General features: G+C 39.5%; 1 pseudogene; it reads left to right on the top strand.

The window, feature by feature from the left end:
- Positions 1-3,683: 3,683 nt before the first annotated feature.
- Positions 3,684-4,741, top strand: LOC138169211 (signal recognition particle 19 kDa protein pseudogene; annotated as a pseudogene).
- The last annotated feature ends 18,105 nt before the right edge of the window (positions 4,742-22,846 follow it).

A 22,846-nucleotide genomic window follows, 5' to 3' on the forward strand; every position in this document is an offset into this window, starting at 1 on the left:
TTTACAGACTGATGTTACAAATATAGATCTAAGCACCCCATCATTACTGATGTTACAAATTGGTATTACAGATTGAGTTTACAAATATAGATCCCAAGTACCCCATCAGTATGACCTTTAATTATGGGGATTAAGCTCCATATTTTCACACTCTTCAACTTGTTAAATCCTCCACTCTAACATGACAGTGTAAAATTGATTCAGACTTAGGTCTGTATTGTGTTAGTTATGGCTAGGTTTCTCCAAAATGTAGAGGAAGAAAAGTGTCCAATATACAATATGAATCAATATGGGACAAATAGTTTGTCCCTACACAGAAAGAAATGCTAAATGGAAATTGCATTAACAGAATTAACTAGATTCAGTAACAACTAGTACAATCTATAAGGAGGTTAAAATTTAAGCCTCATCAGAATATAAAGCAGGTTCCAATACTGTTAATTAGATTTTTACATTCTATTTACAATAGATTTTACATTTTTACATTTACATTTTACATGGTTCTGTACTATATCCAGAAGGCAACATAATCAAACAGGACAACCTTGCTATTAATTTATTAAATTTAATATATACCCTTTAAAAAGCCAAACTGTATGTAACAGAAGTTCATGATTTTATATGTAATTCTTTTTTGTTGTTGTTTTTCATATGTTAAAATGTTCATGTTTGTTGAATGCTGTTGTGGCACCATATGGATAGTGAGCATGAGCTGGCCTGAGAGCCAGGAAGTCCTGGGTTCAGGTTTTGCCTCTAACACTTATTAGCTGTATGACCTTGGGCATGTCATTCAAACTTTTGGGGCTCTAGGCTAAGAGTTATTTACCTTTTTTCTTTCTTTCTTTTTGGTCATAGACTCCTTTACAAGTCTGGTGGAGCCTATGGGCCTCTTCTTTGAACAGTATTTAAAAAAAAATCATAATCGAAGGAAATGACAAATTTCAGTTTGAGGTTAGTGAAAATAAAGATTGTCCAAGTTCACAGACCTCCTGAAATCTCTTCACTGACCCCTAGGTGATATGTGGACCCTAGGTAAGAACCTTCATTTTAGACAATTCACCAAGAGTATAAATTGTAGGAAGGTGCCAAACTGCGTTGGTAGAAGGAATTTTCTGATATGGGAATTCTTTATATCAATTAAATCAAAGGTCCAGTCCCTATACCATATTCATTATGTTAAAGATTTTACTGAGTCATTTTTCTGTAGTATCCAACTCTTTGTGCCCCCATCTGGTGTCTTCTTGGCAATTTGGTGAGTAAAATGGCAACAAAAATAAACTGAGGCAAGATTTCTGGGCAAGATAACAATCTATTAACAGTGACATGCATAACTATTAATAAAATGGGTCATACTGTTCCTCCTTAGTTACCCTAAAAGGGTTGAAAAAAATATTTTTTTGGGATCCCAAAATGGGGGGGGGGGGGGGCGGTCAGAGTAGTAGAATAGCCTTATAATTATTTGCAGCTGGGGAAAGTGGGCTGGTCTTCAGATGTGATTGATTACTTCTCTAACAATTAAAGAATGCTAATTTCTTAATGAGATTCAGCTGCCTTTAGTGATCTTGGCTACAAAAACAGAACCACCCCAATCAAGATTCTCCCCCACCTCTATTAGCCTTCACCTTGCAGACCATATCTTCCCTAGTCCAAACTGGTTCTCTCTTTATGGGCTAAACAGAAGTGAGGGTCCCACTTTAAACTAGTTAGTTAGCAAATGCCCCGAGGGCTAAGAGTAATCACCCAACCACACCTTTAGTTCAGACTGGGAGAGACTGTCTTTTGAGTTAGACTAAGAAATGGGGTTTGACAAAATGGGGAATAGGATTATAGAGTAATGTTGATTATTAAGTGATACAGCAAAATACTGATTTTCCTCATTCGCCCCCTTTGATTCACTTAGAGATAGTTTCATCAGTGAGTCAGTAAATCATATGCCAATTATAAAATGGCATTCAATATATCTGCCTCTCATGATTGGCTCATGAGGACACAAAAAGACCTGAAGGTACTAAACACTTTGCCACAGGTTGTTAATTATGAGGCTTAAGTGTTTTAACATGATGGGAATAGTGTAAGGGGAAGCAGGAGAAAGATTGACCTTATGGATGCATTGACAAGAACCATTGCAGGCAGTCCCCTTTGGTAAGCAGACCATACAAAAACATTGTCTCATGGGAAGGAGTGAAAGACAAGAAGGAACATTCAGTCTCTTTCTTAGTAACCCATTCCCACTGTACATTTCATCAATTCAGTATTTCTCTGGGCTCAGCCATGTCATGTGTCTGTCTGGTTTCTGAAAACATATCCCAATGCAGTCATCTTGTCTTCTGGAAACCTCTCCTCTTAGGCATTCTGAAATGAGTCTATTCTCAGAGCAACTTTTCCTAGCATGTCTGCTTATCTGGGTCAGGTCACTTGAAGAGATTCCTGGATGTTTCTGTTAAAACCTTTTACGAAACAGATTTCAAAATAATTAAATACAGTCACTTTAATTTTGTGCTTTGCCAATAGATAAGCCATGTGGTGGAAAATGGCTCAAACTTTATGGCTCTAGTTTTATTAACCTAGAGATCTCTTGAAACTTTGGAGAATTCAAGTTTTCATTACCTGTAACTGCCCTGTGATGTAAGTTAGCAAATTGTTATGTTGATATATTTAGAAAATTAAAATTAACAGCTGAGAAATCAGAACTTAACTAACCCTCTTAAACTGCCTGATTTATGTAGAGGGTGCAATATATTTGCATATGCAGTTATTCTTTCCACATCATGACTTTCCCCATCATAGTTTTGATATATCTGGGGTTAGCATAAGAAATTAAATGGAAATTTCTGGGGAGTTTTGCAAAAGCTGCAGATGACATGTGAAAGCCAGGAGATGACACAGAACCTATGACCAAATATTTAACCCAAATTTTACAATAAGCTACTGTAAACATCACATAAAAGAAAAAGAAAAAAAAATCAGACTTCCTCTCTGGTATGAAGGGAGGACCCAAAAATTTTATGTGGATTTTCCAGATCACAGGTGTGCTGTGCCCCAATACCTGCCATGTGGAAGGGATAACTGTATAAAATTCTAAACCTAATATTAAGAACTTGTTTATTACAACATACTCAAAAGCTTTGTATTCCATTAGAATCATTTGCATGTGACATATATAATCATCTAATCTTGCTGTTTTCTCAAAAATAAATTTCATTCCAGCTGTTCATCCCCCTTAGGAGGTTGAGATGCTGCAAAGGACCTAATCCTATTCATGAACACATAGGTAACACCAGTCTTTGTGAGTAGATAACTTCTATGCCTAATTTAATGGCTACATAAATGAATATATCTGAGAGGTGCTTATTTTACTTTAATTGTAACCAAAGACCTGGAACGAAATGTGTAAATAGACTAAGCAATTAATTCCAAATTCTATCAGGTGAATTGTCTAAAATGTAAAACATGTGCAGTTATAGCCATGTTCAAATGAAATAGAAATTATACCTACAGAGACCATTAAACACTCTCTAAACATGGGGATATATTTAAGTTAATTCTTGTGCAATTTGTTTGCATTTCAGAGCATGCTCTATATACAAATTTATTTCAAAGACCTAACCTTACACTGAATATATAACTGTCAGTAGGCAGATGACAAATCCAAGTACCTTTTAACTTAATTTAAAATTTAGGACATGAAGAGAACTATAACTTCAGGTTGAATAACTTAAATCTTACATACTTGCATCTTACTATAGTAATTTAGATGTGTCCCGATTTTCTTGCCACCTGGACTCAAGGATTGAGTTCCTCCAGAGGTGTATGCTGATCGGTCTCTGACGGACAAGGACAGATTCATTTGCATTTATCCTGCATATTTAAATAACAAGAAGACCATTGCAGAGGGAAGATGGATCCCAATTGACAAATTTTAGGCTGTTAAGAATCCTACAGCTCAGAGATCCAAGATTATGCTTGGCAGTTGGACTTAATGTGCACATTGAGAAAAATAAAATGTACTCCAAAGAGTGGAATCATGATTTACAATATAGGGACAGAGTATGGGTTCAGCTAAAACAGGAAGAGGCAGCCTTTGCCTTGTACAGTTCCTGTTATGTAAGTCAGTAATGTTATATGCAGCTGAAATGATACCCAAACTAAAAACAAGGACACAAAAAACAGAAGGTGGTGACCAAAGCCTTCAACAAGGAGAGGGAGGTAAAAAAGGAAAAGGGAAGAAGAAGTGATCCAGTGATACCTGATTCCTGAATGTATGTCAGTCCTACAAAAGATAAGAATGAACATGGATGATTTGCTCCTGAAGTGAATGATGAAAAAGGAAACTGAAGAAGTATGATTTGTTACCTTCACTTAACTGGAATATGTATGTTTGTGCCTCTCAACTTCAACAGAGCAGTCAACCAGCTTGAGTTCATGAAATAAAAAAATTGGAACTGGAAAGTTAGTGTTTATAGAGCACAAAGCCAACAGAAGTCCTCTGCAGACCAGCACTGAACTGTTGGAGGAATATGTATGTGTCTTTATAAATTTAAAAGTCATTGGTCAGTGGATTATACAACTTTTAAGTCATTTGCTCTTCTGTGCTGTTTGTCACACTGTAAGTGTCTTAGCTTAGGAAAAAAGTTATACTTTCTGAGTATATTCTGTTTAAATTAAAAATTTCACCAATCTTTAGTTTATATTATGCTCAACTTTTGTTAATGTTGAAGTGTCCACCAGAAATTATACACCTAAGCCCCCTCCCAGTACCTGCAAGAAGGGGCCCCTACCAGGGTCCCTGAAAACCACCTGTTAGGCCATAGTAGTTAAAGGACTTTCCACCTGTGTTGCTAGAAATGGCCCAAAGCTTTGTTTGTAACAAGGGCTTTGCTAGGAACGGCATCACACCCCCTTGGAATCACACTTTGTTGTTTGCAACATTTGGTTCTATGAAAATTTGCTCTTCAGAAGGCTCAATGCTGTCTTCTCTACTTGGGAGGCAGTCACTGGCCCAGCTAATAAACACTCCTATCAAATTATAATTGACTTTGCTGTCAGATTATTGCTCGGCTGTCCATTTCACTTAGAGGTTCCACTGAGATAGCCTTTGCCTCTATATTGACAGCTGGACCAGGCTCCCTGGAGGGCTGGGAAAGCAGTCCGACCTAGGGGGTGGCAACTGAGAAATGTTCCTCAGCCCCAGGTTTGGGTTATTTCCCTTAGTGGACCGGGTTCCTGAGTCCTTCCCAAATTCTTTCAATTTGGTCCACGAGTGTTCTTGGTTTGGTGAGTACTCTTGTATAGTAAGAGGCTAAGCTGGATGCAGTGTTAAGGCCCTTACTGGCCTCCGAGGGACGATGCCGGAGTGTCTTATTAGCTTTGGTTCCTGTTTTTCGTTGGTATCTCTGTAATCTTAAGTCCTTGTCTCGTTTTGTCTCTGCGTTTTGTGTATATCCTGTCTATGTAATTGTGTAAAGAAATCTCTGAATCTGCCACCCTGTAAGATTCAAAAGCAGCCAAGCAGTAAGAAACACTGTACCTGTGCTAGAAAGATTGATAGTCTCTTAAAGAAAGGTTGTTGACAGAAAAACTTTTCTCCTTCTACTTCTTTGGACTCCAGCCAAGTTCTCTAAGGGAAAATTTATCCCCTAAGATCTATCTAAGAGAAAAGGGGTCACTTCAATGATCAAAGAGAAGTAGGTTTCAAAGCTGCACTTTGGAATAGGACTAACACTTAACCCTTTCCTGGGTCACAGAAAGAGAACTGTGCAATATCATTGGGAATATAGATCCAGGTAATTGAATTCATTCTGGTTACTATTTGGCACCATGAAAAATTTTAGTTCTGTGTAACTACAAAAACTGGAATTTAAGGCCACCAGATTGTTATTCAATTGTTTTTATTTCAAAGTTTAAAATTAAGACCATGATTGTTACTGGTAAACAGTTCTATTATCTATGTTGTATGAGAAGCAGTTTCTCTTAAAATCTTGGAGTATTGTAATTGGGAAATGCAGAGATCTGAAATTTTAAAGGAATGAACACCTGAGAAAAGTTTACTGAGCAAAAGGTCAAAAAGTAATCCACTAAGATTCTCCTCCCTGCAGTCCTGCTTCTGATAAGGCTAAGGTTACAGTGCCTTCTCACTGTGATCCAGCTCTGACCAGACCAGTGCCACAGTGACAAGTTACAACTGCTAAGATTCTCTTCCTTGTTGTCCCAGTTCTTCTTAGCTGGGGCTACAGAGACCTCCCCCTGTCATCCAGCTCTGACGAAACTGAGGAGACAGTAAGAGTTTAGAACCATTAAGATTTTCCCCCCTGTTGTCCTGGCTCTAACTGAGCTGGGGCTGCAGTGAAGTTAGAATAATAGTAGGAAATTTGAGTTAAATTGGTGTAAAAAAAAGGGGGGGGGGAAGGCACAGCAGCTACATCCCACTAGCAACAGCCTTAGATACCCAGGTACCCTGAAGCCCACCCCTATAAGTAAGCAGAGCTTGGAGTTTCTACTTCAAGTTCCCCAAACCCTCTCCTCAATGCTCCAGGCTACAATCTCCTGTGCAGAAGGCTTGATGCTGTCTTCCCTATTTGGGAGGTAGTCACCAGCCAGCTAATAAACACTCCTATCAAATTATAATTGGCTTTGCTGTCAGGTTATTGCTCGGCTGTCCATTTCAATGTTTAAGTTCATGAAATAAAGTATTTGAAAATGAAAAAAAATTTAGATGTGTCCCTATTAAAGATTTAATATTGTGTTCATATCCTCTATTGTCTTTCTACATGATTATAGAAATTTGCCAAATAAGGAAAAAGAGGGATATAACTATAGTAAGGGGAAGTGTTCCCCTAGCTCTGTCTTACTTTCAGGCAAAAATCATATCGCAGCCAATTGTATTGACAGAATGTCACAACCAGACTAGAATTATCAGGTGGGAAAATTTCTGGGGAAAATCATGTTAGGGGAGTCCTACCTCAGCCCATGCTTAAAGTTGCTCTCTGATTCTTCCCTGCAACAAATTCAGCTATAGCAGTGGACAGACATCATTACCATGGGGCTGATGGCATTATGGATCATTGACTCAATGACATTTCCAGACAATCATACTTGGAATCAAACTGAGAACATCAATGGCAGTCCCTTGATATTTAAATCTTTAATAACAAGTTTCAATAATCATAGCTTAGGGCTGGATTCAGTTATTAATATTCTCATATTGTCGACCTTATAATTAAGTCCCTAAGACTGGAGTCTGTTTAGGCTAGGTTGATTCAAGATGTAACTTCAATATATACCATTCCAGTTATAATTTCATAATTTTCATAATCACTAATTGTCCTATAAACTATTACTTTCCCATAAACTTTGTCGAGGAGTGCTAGTAATACAAGAGGGAATCTCATTTCCTCAGTAACCAAATTCTGAAGTTTCACAAGATATAGAAAGCCTCTGCAACTGTAGAACAGTCAATTGAGGGAGGGATAGGTAGAGGGACTAAAGAGCTGGGTCAAAACATCTGGGGCCACTCTTATTCTCTGTTCTTAAAATGAGAGGCTTACTAAAAGCCAGTTATGCTGAGGGTTGGTACCACAGAGCACTTTTTAAGTTTATGTGATGGTTGTACTCTGGTTCTGTAGGTTTAGTTTTTGCTACTAAGTTAAGATGTGAACTTAATACAGCTAAATAAATTTAGGTGGAACTTTTTTTTTAAGCAATTGGGGTTAAGTAACTTGCTCAAGGTTACACAGCCAGGTGTTTCTGGGTGGGTGCTAAGTGTCTGAGCCTGGATTCTATCCCAGGTTATCCTGACACTGGGGCCGGTGCTTTTACTCGTTGTGCTACCTGGCCGTCCCAGAACTTACTTTCTTAATGTAACTAACTTGTAAGCTTTCCCATTCTAGCATGGCACAAACATCCTATCAGATAAAACTATAAAGACATTTTTGAAGTCATTATTATAATCCTAATGAAATAAAATAAAATACATTTAATGAAATAGAAGCTTTTAGACACTTCTTTAGCAGCTGAGTTTATAGCCTAACAGTATGCAGATTACAAATGAAACTATTTTTTTCTAACAGTGTTGGTTTCTAAAGTTTCACAATATAAGTATACAATTAATTTCATATGAATAGTACTAGGAATTAAATTTCACAACTATTAGGATCAGGTTAGCTCAGAATATACTAGGATAAATGTTATAATCCATCGTTGTTGAAATTTCTCACTCTAATTTTCTAGGTGGAAGGCTGATAGTAGAGTAGGATTTTTGGCCCAGGCAAAAGGCTCTAAGGAGTTTGGTCTGGTGCTGGCAGGGCATGACTTTTCATCCTCAGGCCAAGGTCCTTGAGAATTTTCACAGAACACAAAGAGACTTAATACAATGATTCCCAGTTTGCACAATAGAAAGAAATACTGAAGGTATTATAGAATAGTCATATCTAAAACACAATGGAGCCAGTAGTGGGATATAAATCAGTTGCTTTGTATTTTAGTTATTCCCCAACTTGGCTAGGGGAAGACAAGGTCACCTCAATTTCTCAGGCTTTGAAGAACACTGAGGAAGAATATGATGCTACTCTCTAGTTAAAAATATAGAGCTTTCTCAATTCTTCAGGCTTGGAAGAGCACCAAAAATGGTATGAACTCCTAATTTGAAAGGATTTCTTGAGGGAAAAGAAAAGCAAATTACAAAATTCCTTCAAGGGGATTATAGATTATCTTCCTAATCCTATTTGGGAAGATTTTCCTTGAAGTGAACAGAATTTCCTTCAAAGGATGGTCCACAGGGTTGTAATAGGAAGCACCCTAGCATACCCAGGATGGTCTACTAGCACAGGTTCTTTGATCTGCTTTGCTAAAGAAAGACAACTTTTAAAGGGGTCAACAATCTCACTTTAATTACAGATAAGTAGAAAATATAAGCAGAGAAATTAGCACAGAGATTCAACAGACAGGGTTCCTACTGTCTGCACAAAGCAATACAACCACCTACATATACCACCAGATCAGAGAGCACAAACTCTGAGAAATCAGGGAGCTCTTAACATTTGGCTACTCAGAGTCCTGTCCAGGGAATCAAAAGGTCCTTCTTATAAGCAAACTCCCAAAGTAAAATACCAACCCCCTAATATATAGTCTTCAACTAATAGGTTCAGAACTGTAGCACCAATGCAATATTCACAGCAGTGATGGTGACTATGAATATGCCAGTGCAGTTCTGAATTGCAAAATATAATAGACTTTTCACATAGAAAACAGAAGCAAAACATTTATTCAGACACTAGAAAATTAAATCCCAACACCAGAAAGTCAAATCCATCATAACAACAAGGAAGTTAATACACCATAACATCAGGGAGCCATACCATCCTTTAGCCTTCCCACAGGCAAACACTCACAGGCCTAGCTGTCTCCTTGCCTGTGCCTTCTCCCTTCTTCTAACTGCTCTGACTTCCAGCTTCCTGTGGGCTCTGTTCTACTCTACAGCAAGCTCCTTCCACCACAAGCTCCATGTGATTACATTCAGCCTATTAGGGAGCAGGAAAGATCTTCAAATTCCTGTTACCATTATAAGAGCCAGAAGGTATCAGGACCCTAGTGACTCAGTGCCTAATTAGCTTAGTACCAAAAGGTGTGAAAGCCTTCCTACAAGCAAGCCTCTCTGTGAGCAAGCTTCCCTTTAGGCAAATTCCTTCCCTAGTGGGCTCTATATGACTCAGGATGTATCACATCTGAGCCAGAACTCAAAGCAGTAAGACATCAGTGATTGAACACATGTGGTCACATAGGCCTATTAATGGATGGGGAAGATCTTATATTCCATTAACATTACAATGGTCCAAAGGATGGTCTAGCTGGGTTATTTGGCCAATTCTGAATGAGTCTCCTCCCAAAAACTATGGCAAATCAAATCATAGCAAACATAAACTGAGACAAGATTTCCAGGCAAGATAACTATTTATTAACATAAAAGGTGTTGTACTGTCCCCTTTCAGTTAGTTCAGTGACCCCAAAGGGCTTGAAAAGACCATATTGGTGGGGTAATATAAAAGCCTTATGATTAGTTACAACTGGGGAAAGTGGGCTGGTCTTTAGGTGTGGCTGATCATGTCCCTCTCTGACAACTGTTGTTCAGCCATATTTCAGTCATGTTCAACTCTTCGTGACCCCATTTGTGGTTTTCTTGACAAAGATACGGCTGGTTTTCCATTTCCTTCTGCTGCTCATTTTACAGATGAGGAAACTAAGGCAAAAAGTATTAAGTGACTTGACAAGGTCACATATCTAGTAAGTATCTGAGGCTAGATTTGGACTTAGGTTTTCCTGACTCTATGTCCAGCGATCTATGCATTGTACCACCTAGCTGCCCATGTTTAAGATAAAGAAGGGGGGGAAATGAAAAGAACATGAAGAAAAGTTGTTAAAGTTTTTAGGTAGGCCAGAGATTGCTAGCCTGAAGCCAGTTATTAAAAAGTATCAGTTTTGTTAAATATTTGTTAAATATGTCTATTTCATAGTATTTTTTGCTATTAGAGAGATATCACAAAGTATTTCAAAAGGGAGTGAGAACTGACCCCAAAAGAGAAGCACTCACTATTTGGCCACATCCAAAGAATTACTGCAAACTGAGAACATTTCTGGAGTTTTTTGTTTGTTTGTTTTAGTAGAGTTTTGTTCAAACTATGGATATCTAGAAGGGAAGTATGGGGATAATATCCCAATGATGGGTGTATTTTTTGGTATGCTTTGGAGATTATAGGAATGAAAAATGTGATCAAGCCTTTAACTACACAATTAAATGTCTTCCACTGTTCGTGTGTATCTATCCAAATAAACCCTCTGCATTACATTCAAATGCTAGCCAGGATGGACTAGAAGCAGGAAAGTGATGGTCACCAGAGGCCTGTTAAATCTTTTAGTCAGGGATTCATTTAATGAGATCCATTATCCTGTTTATACATTGAAGTTTTTTTACTCTTAAGTGGGATGACACAAATGTCTTGAAACTGATGAATAAAGTACAATTACAGCTATAGATCAATACTTCATTGATGTATAGCCTAATGGGTGCCAAATTCTATGTTGAGGGTCAGAGATGGACCATTGCCCTGGTCAATCACCAGTTCCATGGTGTACAGACTGGGTCATGAAGAAGGAATATGGATGTAAATATCTTGTACCTCAGGCATTAGAGACAACAATGATTCCTATAGACGGGGAGGAGGAAATATGTGACTCAAAGGGGTAGAGCCTCAGACACAGGAAAGTGTGGGAGAGAATCTGGGATTTCCTCCAGAAACCATGCCACAGTGGAAAACTACATAGCCCTGAGCCAGTCCTCCAAACCCAGGTTGAATAAGGATGACTGGCAGTGTGATCAGTGGCAGGATGACAATATATGGGTTACACTGCTATCCAAAAGAAAGGGATATGATTGTTAGAGAATTAGACTTACTTAGCTCATGAGAAACCACACTAAATAGCAGAACATTGAATGTATTTCTTTAAAAAAAATTTTTAAATTAAATTTTGTTTATTTTTAGTTTACATCATTCATTTCCACAAGATTTTGAGTTACAAATTTTCTCCCTGTCTTTCCCCTACCCATCACCCCAAATATATTCCCTCCCCCAATCTGCTGTCTCCTATATCCTTCCCTAAACCCCCTCCAACTTTCCAGTAGGACAAGATGGATCTCTATACCCCAGTGCCTGTATATCTTAGTTGCTGGTTGCATGTACTAAATAAATAAATGTGTGTGTGTGTGTGTGTGTGTGTGTGTGAGTATTTAAACATTTGATTTTAAAACTTTGAATTCCAGATTCTTTCCCTTCCTCCCTTGTTACCCACCCTTACTGGGAAGATAGGCAATTCAATATAGGTTGTATACATGTAGCTAGGCAAAACATTTCCATAGTGAATATATTGTGAAAGACTGACTATATTTCCCTCCATCCCATCCAACTCCCACTTGTACTATTCTTTACTTTGACTCTGTCCCTTTTCAAAAGTGTGTGCTTCTAACTTCTCTCCCCCCTAATCTATCCTCCCCTCCATTACTCCCCATCCCCTTTTTCCTACTCTCCTGTAGGGTAAGATACCCTATTTAGTGTGTATGTCATTCCCTTCCTAAGCCAAATTCAATGAGAGTAAGGTTGAGCCATTCCCTTTTGCCTTCCTGTTCTTCCCCTCCATTGTAACAGTTTTCCCTTTCCTCTCCTATATGAGATAATTTAGCCCATTCTGTCTTTTCCCATCTCCTCTCATTATATTCCTCTCTCACCTCTCAATTTCACCTTTTAAGTATCATCCCTTCCTATTCAATTGGTCCTGTGCCTTTTGTCTATGTATACCTGTACACATAATACACACATTCACATATGTATTCATATGCCCATATACCCTCCTATATAGACATACATATGTATGTGTATATATATACACATATACATATACATACATATATATATATATATATATATATATATACACACACACACATTTATGTTCCCTTCAACTATTCTCATACTGAGGAAAGTTTCATGAGTTACAATTATCGTTTTTCCATGTAGGAATGTAAATAGTTCAACTTTGATAAGTTCCTTGTGATTCCTTTTCCCTGTTTACCTTCTCAAGATTTTCTTGCTTCTTGTATCTGAATGTCAAATTTTCTATTCAACCCTGTTTTTTTTCATCAAGAATGCTTGAAAGTCCTCTTTTTCATTGAATGACCACATTTGCCCCTGAAACATGATAGTCAGTTTTGCTGGGTAGGTGATTCTTGGTTTTAATCCTAGCTCCTTTGACCTCCAGAATATCATATTCCAAGCCCTTCGATCTCTCAGAGTAGAAGCTGCCAGATCCAGTGTTATCCTGGTTGTGTTTTGTAATGTAATGCCAAAAGAAAGGCAACTTCCCAGGTTCAAAATACCAGCATAGGTGCTCTCTATTTTATTCAGTGACAAACCAAGAACAGAGAAGATCAAAACATGACATCATTCAAAATACAGCATTTACTAAGTGTGATTAAATAATCTCCAAGTACTACCCCACCCCAGGATCTTCCAATCATTCAATCAATTACAAAGTCCCTGTTCTAAATACTACTCCACCCCTAGGCTATACCTTAATTAAGTCCACCACAAAACCCCTCTTCTCAAATGGAGATTAGTTTCCAAACATAGGTAAAGTACCTTCATTTGTCAATCACAGAGCACAATAAGGTCAAAAGTTCCCCACCTCCTGGATCACAATTGAATCTACCCCAGAGTTACATCAAGTTTAAACACAGCACTTAATACCCAAATGGAGGTCTTTTCTTCATCTTGACACGAGGCAAGTTCTCAGCAATCTTAGTTCCTGGAGAGACAAGGCTTAGCAAGGCCATAAGATACATTGCCAGTCCCTTCATGAATTTATCCTGTCTGTAGAACAGCCCTAGAACCCCTGAACACATTAGCAAAGCCCTCTCCCAGGATTTCTGTAAACATACAACAAGAAAATCCTTCTTCAGGGCTTCTGAACCAACAGAAAGGCTCCCAGACCCCTGCAACAACAGTACTGTCCCTCACCAGTGGACAGTATTCATTCTGTCTGCAGGACAGTCTCCAGACCCCTGCAACAACAGTACTGTCCCTCACCAGTGGACAGTATTCACTCTCTGTCTGCAGGACAGTCTCAGGGCTTCTTAGCAAACAGCCAGGTTCCAGGACTTCTTCAACAAAAGGACTGTCTTTCACCAGTGGACAAATCTGGCAAAACAACATCAAAACAGACAGACAAAGTACCAGCAAAACAGCCATGTCTCCTCAGTCCTTGGCAGCTCAGGGGGCAGGTCTCAAAAGTCCAGGGCAATTCAAAGCGGCCACCAGCAATTCTCTTAGTCTCTCTCTCTCCACGAGGTGCTGCTTCCAAAAAGATCTTCCACCTCTCTCTTATCTCTCCAAATCTACATCACCAGCTCCTCCCAGTTCAGGACTTTCTTTTCACATCAACAAGCCCATCCCACAGGTGGGATTAACAAACTCTGGGTTTTAATACAATCAATTTGAAAACCAAGCCAATACAGGGGAATCTTTAATTGCCATTACTATCACATGTTTCCACAATATTCAAATTGTTTCTTCCTGACTTCTTGTAATATTTTTTCCTTGATCTGGGAACTCCAAAACCTGGCTAAAATATTCCTAGGAGTTTTCTTTTTAGGATCTTTTTCAGGAGGTGATCAGTGGATTCTTTCAACCTCTATTTTGCCCTCTGGTTCTAAAACATCAGGGCAATTTTCCTTGAGAATTTCTTGGAGGATGATTTCTAGGTTCTTTTTTTGATCATGGCTTTCAGGTAGTCCAATAATTTTTAAATTATCTCTCCTGGATCTATTTTCCAGGTCAGTGGCTTTTCCAATGCGATATTTCACATTGCCTTCAATTTTTCATTTGTTTGGATCTGTTTAATAGTATCTTTATTTCTCATAAAGTCACTAGCTTCCATTTGCTCCTGATTCTGAAGAAATGATTCTCTTCAGTGAGCTTTTGAGATTTTTTTTTTCCATCTGGCAAATTTGGCTTTTTAAGGGATTCTTCTCCTCATTGCCTTTTTGAGCCTCTTTTGCCATTTGAGTTAATCTATTTCTTAAGGTGTTATTTTCTTCAGTCAGGTTGTTGACTCTCATTTCATAATTTTCTTGCATCATTCTCATTTCTCTTCCCAATTTTTCCTCCACTTCTCTTATTTGGTTTTCAAAATCCTTCTTAAGGTCCTCTATGGCCTGTAACCCATTCATATTTTTCTTGGAAGCTTTTGGTATAATTGTGACTTTGCTGTCTTCCTCCTGATCCATGCTTTGATCCGTTTTGTCCTCAAAAAAGGAATCTAGAGTCGGGTTGCTGTGCTTGCTTTGCTTGCTCATGTTGCCACTCAATTACTTGACTTTTGAGCTTTTTGCCACAGTAGAACCATGTTTCCAGGGAGGAGAGCTTTGTCCCACATTGCTGGGGTTTTCACAGCTGCCGGATCTATTAGTTGGGTGCCCTCTCTGAAGCCTCCACCAGCTCTGGCACCTAGTCACGCACCCCAGGACTTGCACCCTACACTGTAATCCAGATCCAGACAGGTTAAAGCAAGAGTGATTACCCCTCAGACTGGCTGCTTGGTCCCCCTACAATCTGCAGGCCAGGAGTTCTGAAGCAGCCACACAGCAGTGGCCACCATGCCTCAGCTGCTTCTCCCTCCAGGGGCAGAGGCCAGACCACACTCCTGGACCTCCTGTTCCCACAAAGTCTACACTGACCTCTTACTTTGTCTTTGGCATTTATGGGTTGATAATTCTGGAAACCACCACAGCTGCTGGTGATCCACTCTCCTGGAATTCCCTCCAGCCAGGGCTGGTGGGGTGCCCTGGTATAAAACTGTGGGTTAATGTGGGGCTGGGTGGTGCTCCCAGCACGCTGTGATGGACCCTTCCTGCTGGCCTGCTGGGCTGCCTTCAGCAGGAGACTTGTTTCTCTCTGTCACTTTGTGGGTTCTGTAACCCTAAAGTTTGTTTAGAGTCATATTTTATATGTATTTGAGGTGGGGGGAGCACAGGGAGTTTTCCTGCTTCTATGCTGCCATCTTGGCTCCACCCCCACTACTTATATAATCTTGGACAAGTTACTCTCTAGCCTGGATTTCCTCGTCTATTAAAGGAGTTTGAACTTGATAACTTATGAGATTCCTTATAGTTCTAAATTTATGAAAGTATGAGATAAATGACCACAAAATGCATATAAAATAAATTCAAGGTAAAATTTTAAGAATAGAATGGAAAGAGAGAGAAATTAAGAAATGGAAGAATCAGTAAAGGTCTTTTACAGGTGGCATTTGAATTTAATGTTGAAGGAAGTTGGGGATGCTAAGAGGGGTTCTAACAGTGGAGAGGAAGAGCATTTCAATATTCAGCCTTTGCTTTTATATCCCCAGTGCCTACCTCAGTGCCTTAAACATAGTAGGCACTTAAATATTTATTGAATTGAAGAGTAGGAGATCCTATGCAAAGCATCTAAAGGAAATTAGTGGCACCCTAAGCCTTCCAGCTATGAAAGCCCTTTTTGTCTAGGATGATTTTGGACAGCTGCAGGATAAGAAAGTTAGATATGGTGCAGAACAGATTTTTTTTGGCCCATAAATGGAAGTACGTTTTATATCTGATTTGTACAAAAGAAAGTATTGCCATCTCAAGCTGCATACTTGCTGAACATTGTTATTGACAGATTTTTTGAGGTGATATGTATAGATAAGTTGTACATTGACTTGATGTGCAAAGATCATCTTTGATAAAGGCTAAAAAAGCCATAGGCAACATTCTAAAAGTGACTGACCACTTTACCCAATATTCATAGATCTATCCTACCATGGTCACACAGGAGGTTTTTTTTTTTTTTAAGAATGAGTGAGACATTGGTATGTTTGTAGACAGAAGGGAAGCAACCAGTATATAGAGATTGAAGATTGGTGAGAGAGCTGGGGTCATGGTGGTGGGTGCAATTTGCTGGAGAAGGGATGTAATGGAATCACTTGTGCATGTAGAGGTATTTGCCTCACTAAGGAGAGAGGCCATGTCTTTGTATATACAGCCAAGGCTGAAAGAGTACGTGGTGGGGAAATCATTTGAATGATGTAAGATGAGGAGGGGAGAAAAGGGAGCTCTTAGGGAATGACCTCAAATTTTTTTCAGCGAAGTATGAAATAAGGTTTTCAGCTAAGAGATGGAGAAAGGGCAGTTATAGGAAGTTGGAAGGGGGATGAAAAGGTATGGAAAAGCCTGTGGTGAATAAGCTAGTAAATCAATTAGAGAAGTGTAAAAGGGTTGCCTTGCTGAATTTTCAAGACAAATTACTTGACATGACAGAAGTGAAGAAATGTATAATTATGCCTTGCTAATCTTTCAAAAAGACCCCCAGTTAGAACACTAAAATGACATCTGAACAGACATTATAACTATTCTGGAACTCTTAGACTGGAGAGCAGTTTTGGTGTAGCCAACCTTGGACATTTCTGGACCATGCTCATGATAGAAGATAAGACCTGGGTCTATGATTTCAATGATTTAGCAAACTCCCACATGAAGAAACTCCTCCCAATGCAGCTCAGTGGCTTGTCTGCAATTTATTGTAGAGCGTTGCTTGGAGAGGTGAGGGCATTAAATGAATTGTCCAGGGTCATACATCTGGTGCTCTATTCACTATGCCCTATTGCTTTTCCTATGCTTATGGTTCCAAAAGGAATGATGCCAGAGGATTACCTTATGTTTGTTGATATTTGGGAATCTCAACTGCACATTGACCTATACTTTGGAATGTTGGAAGATGAGAACTTTAGAAACCTGTGACTAAGATGTCACAATACTAAACGAATGAGGACCTTTCATCTGGTTAGGTCTTTAGCAAAGAAAAACACTAAAGGAGAATAAACAATTCTACATTGCTTAAGTCCACTATCAGGAATTCCAGTTGAGAGTCAGAGCCCTGCTATGCAAACTCAGTATTCCTGAGAAGTACAAGATATCCACCAATGAATGGAAAGTCACACCTTATCACTTCATCGAAATACCAGAATGTCTACCAATCTATTAAACAGCAGTGGGAAGCAGAGAGGGCCCTACAAGGAAAGTGCATCACAATCACTTACCAACCACATTAAGTGAATAACTTGCCAAGTGAAAAGGAATGTAAGGATAAAGACAAGTAAGAAGAACCGACCCCCTAAGAGGGCCCCAACAACAGATTGCAGTTGGATTACCATCTTCTGAGAAGAACCAACATGGAGATGGCCTAAGCCAAGATTCTGATAAAGGTGAGACTGAATGGGGGTTTACCACTAGAGATTATGGAATGCCATTAGAGCCACCTTAAGACCTGCAGGAACCCCCTGATCTGGTAAAGAAATTAAATCCAGAGGTAGCCATCTTTTTGGAAATCTCTGGGAGACTATAGTACACATAGAATTTACCTATCTAGGGACAGCAGATAGCCCTTATATCCCTCAGATATCTGTGGAACCAGAATTTAGGCCATTGGTCAATGTTCCCAAAAGGAACTTCAACCCAATAGCAGACAGGTGGCACAGTTTTAAAGGGCTAGACCTGGGGTCAGGAAGACCTGAGTTTGAATCATACCTTGAACATTGTCTGTGTGATCCTCAGAAAGTTTGCTTGCCCCAGTTTTTTTAACTGTAAAATAAGGTAAATAATAGTACCTACCTCCCAGGGTTGTTTTGAGGATAAGATTAAATAATATTCATAAAAGCACTTTGTAAACCTTAAAGTATTATATAAATGTTTGCTTTAATTATTGCTAACACACCATGCAGGTGCTACTCAGAAGTAGCTGCAAGTTACAGCAAAAGTTCTGTACCATTTCTATGCTGCTAGTGACTTAAGCAGGCATCCTGAGGGTGTAATAAAAGGGGATGTTACCTAAATAGCATCTACTGGCAAGGGGTAGAATACTGCATGCTAAGGAGGAAGGCAGTTGAATGTTGTAGTTCATATAACATGTTCTGTTTGTAATTTATTAGCACTATATTAAAATGTATTGTGAGTATATTATTATATATCATGTATCAAATGGGAATGTATTTTGCATGAACCTTACATATGGCAGCTAGGCCTAAGTTTCATTTTTTTGCAGACTTACTCCTCCCCTGCTTTTACCCACTACCGAATAAAGTATCAAATACTTTTGCTGGTTTTCAATGGTTGAATATTATTTTCCTTGCTCCTTGTATCTGGGTAGATTCCCGAGCTAAATTGTGAGGCCGAGCTCTGAACCAATGAGGGCAAGGTCAGTGGGAGGGGTTGTCTGCATTAGGCTATATAACCTTGTTTTGTTTTCTGTAGCCAGCCTCCCTCCACTGGTTCCTCCTGGTGAAGGTGATGCTCCCTTTCTTGCAAGAATTGAATAAATCTTTTCTGTTCCTACCTAGAGAAGTCTCTGAGTTTTTGATTAAATTTTTGATAGGGTTTTTCATCCCACAAAATCCCTTTCCCCATTCCTGATTTTAAGCAGGCTAAGAAAATATATTTGGGAAAAGACTTTTCTCCTGGGGATAGGGGCTATATCTGAGATTTAATTGGTATAGAAATTCCAAATGAGAAAACTCCCTTCATCGAGGTATACTGGTACCTTCTTTGAAACTTAAAGTCTTAGATAATTACCTAGAGCACAGAAGGTTAGTTAAATCACTTTACTTGCCTAGCCACATAGTATATACCAGAAGCAGGATTTGAACCATGGTCTTTCTGTGTTTTTTTTTTTTTTTATTAAAGCAATCGGGTTAAATAACTTGCTCAAGGTTACACAGCCAGTTACTTCTGGGTGTGGTGCTGAGTATCTGAGCCCGGATTTGATCCAGGTCATCCCGACACTGGAGCCGGTTCTCTTACTCACTGAGCCACCTGGCTGCCCCTAAGCAATTGGGGTTAAGTAACTTGCTCAAGGTTACACGGCCAGGTGTTTCTGGGTGGGTGCTAAGTGTCTGAGCCCGGGATTCAATCTCCAGGTCTTCTCAACACTGGAGCCGGTGCCTCTTACTCGCTGTGCTACCTGGCTGCCCCGGTCTTTCTGGTTTTGAGCCCAGCTCAATATCTGTGATGCCACAATGATCTTTTCCCACCATACACAGGTCTCTAAGTGATTCTGACCAATGATGTGCTTCTTCAGGACTAACAGTTACTCATTATAGGAGTTCTCATTTTAATAAAACTACCTAGGGTAACATAAACTGTTTGCTTTTAAGTGGGGAGATAGTCTCAGGATATTATGGGGTATTAGACATATGTTTTTCCAGTTTTCTTGGGAGGGAGTCATGAACTGTGAGTGAGAGAATCTCAAAGAATCTCAAGGAAAGCATCTCAAAGATCCTTTGGGCTATGACTGAGTCTCTGATACAAGCAGTACACATGTAATATGTGATATCAACCTTAACACTTAACTTTAAGTCATCTGTGTCCTAATAATTAGTAAAAGCTGGTGTTCATTGATCTGAGCATTTGTTACTATGCTATAAATCTCCAAAGGTAAGATAAATTTGGATGTAGGGCTTAAGACAACATGACAGTACTGGGGGCTTGGAAAGGGGAGCATTTCCAAAGAGAGGGAGGCAAGGAAAGGCTGTAAAAAGATAAGAGGATGGGGGGGCGGAGTCAAGATGACAGAGTAGAAACAGGACTTCCTCGGGGCTCAGGCTCCCACCTTCTCCAATTAATGTAAAGGTGGCTCTGAACAAACTTTGGAGCTGCAGAACCCACAAAATGACACAGAGAAGCTAACCTCCATTTGAGGACAGCCTGGCAGGCCACAGGGAGTGGCCAGTATAGTGCTCTGGGAGCCCAGCCCAGGCCTGAGTGAGCAGGAGGTTTTAGCCCCAGGGAGGGCCTGACCAGCCACTGGCTGGAGGGACTTCAGATCACCAGCAGTGTGGCAGTTTCCAGAATTATCAACCCATATATGCCAAGGACAAAGTGAGAGGTCAGTGCACTGTGGACTTTGGGATCTGGTAGTTTGGGAGTGCAGTTAGCCTTTATCCCCTCAAGGGAGAAGCCTCTGAGGTGCTGGGCCATGCAGCCGCTGCCACATGGCAGCTTTAGCTCCTGGCCTGCAGATTGTAGGGGGACCAAGGGACCAGTCTGAGGGGTAATCCCTCTTGCTTTAACCTGCTTGGATCTGGATTGCAGTCTAGGGTGGAGGTCCTTGAGTGTGTGACCAGCTTGCCACAGCGTGTGGAGGCTTCAGAGAGGGCACCCAACTAATACATTTGGCAGCTGAGAAAACTCCAGCAATTTGGGACAAAGCTCTCCTCCCTGGAAGCAGAGTCCTACTGTGGCAAAAAGCCCAAAAGTCAAGTAATTGAGTGGCAACATGAGCAGGCAAAGGAAGCAAAGCAAGCAGAGTAACCCAACTTTACACTCCTATTTTGGGGACAAAAAGGATCAAAGCATAGAACAGAAGGAAGACAGCGAAGTTAGAACTCCTGCACCAAAAGCTTCCCAGAAAAATATGAATGGGTTACAGGCCATAGAGGACCTTAAGAAGGATTTTGAAAACCAAATAAGAGACGTGGAGGAAAAATTGGGAAGAGAAATGAGAATGATGCAAGAAAATTATGAAATGAGAGTCAACAACCTGACTGAAGAAAATAACACCTTAAAAAAATAGACTAACTCAAATGGCAAAAGAGGCTCAAAAAGGCAATGAGGGGAAGAATGCTTTAAAAAGCCAAATTTGCCTGATGGAAAAAGAATCTCAAAAGCTCACTGAAGAGAATCATTCCTTCAGAATTTGATTGGAGCAAATGGAAGCTAGTGACTTTATGAGAAATCAAGATACTATTAAGCAGTTCCAAACAAATGAAAAAAAAAATAGAAGGCAACATGAAATATCTCATTGGGAAAACCACTGACCTGGAAAAGCCTGAAAAGCCATGATCAAAAAAAAAAGAACCTAGAAATCATCCTTCAAGAAATTCTCAAGGAAAACTGCCCTGATGTTTTAGAACCAGAGGGCAAAATAGAGGTTGAAAGAATCCACCAATCACCTCCTGAAAAAGATCCCCAAAAGAAAACTCCTAGGAATATTATAGCCAGGTTCTGGAATTCCCATATCAAGGAGAAAATATTACAAGCAGCCAGGAAGAAACAATCTGAATATCATGGAAACACAACCAGGATAACACAGGATCTGGCAGCTTCTACAATGAAGGATCGAAGGGCTTGGAATATGATATTCCAGAGGTCAAAGGAGCTGGGATTAAAACCAAGAATCACCTACCCAGCAAAACTGAGTATCATGTTTCAGGGGAAAATATCATTGTTCAGTGGGATAGAGGACTTTCAAGCATTGTTGATGAAAAAGCCAGAGTGGAATAGAAAATTTGACATTCAGATATAAGAAGCAAGAGAAGTTTGAGAAGGTAAACAGGGAAAAGAAATCACAAGGAACTTATCAAAGTTGTACTATTTACACTTCTACATGGAAAAATGATAATTGTAACTTATGAAACTTTTCTCAGTATGAGAATAGTTGAAGGGAACATAAATGTATATACATATATATGTATATACATAAATATATATGTCTATATAGGAGGGTATATGGGCATATGAATACATATGTGAATGTGTGTATTATGTGTACAGGTATACATAGTCAGAAGGCACAGGACCAATTTAATAGGAAGGGATGATACTTAAAAGGTGAAATTAAGAAGTCAGAGGAATATAATGAGAGGAGATAGGGAGAGACAGAATGGGGTGAACTATCTCATATAGAAGGGGCAAGGGAAAATCGTCACAATGGAGGGGAAGAATAGGAAGGCAAAAGGGAATGGCTCAACCTTATTCTCATTGAATTTGGCTTAGGGAGGGAATGAAATACACACTAAATAAGGTATCTCATCCTACAGGAGAGTAGGCGGGAAGGGGATGAGAGGGGGGATGATGAAAGGGAGGGCAGGCTGGGGGGAGGGAAGTTGGAAGCACCCACTTTTGAAAAGGGACAGGATCAAAGTAGAGAACAGAACAGGTGGGAGGTTCGATAGGAGGGAGGGAAATATAGTCAGTCTTTTATAATATATCCACTATGGAAATGTTTTGCATAGCTACACATGTACAACCTATACTGAACTGCTTATCTTCCCAGTAAGGGTGGGTGACAAGGGAGGAAGGGAATGAATCTGGAATTCAAAGCTTAAAATCAAATGTTTTTTAAAAAAAATATTATATATATATATATATATATACTATTATTAATATTATTTTGCATGTAACTGGAAAATAAGATATACAGGCACTGGGGCATAGAGATCCACCATGCCCTACTGG

This window comes from Petaurus breviceps, unplaced genomic scaffold (assembly GCF_028583685.1).
Source record: "Petaurus breviceps papuanus isolate PSGF00001 unplaced genomic scaffold, PetGlider_PUasm1.0 37, whole genome shotgun sequence".
Taxonomy (NCBI): Eukaryota; Metazoa; Chordata; class Mammalia; order Diprotodontia; family Petauridae; genus Petaurus; species Petaurus breviceps.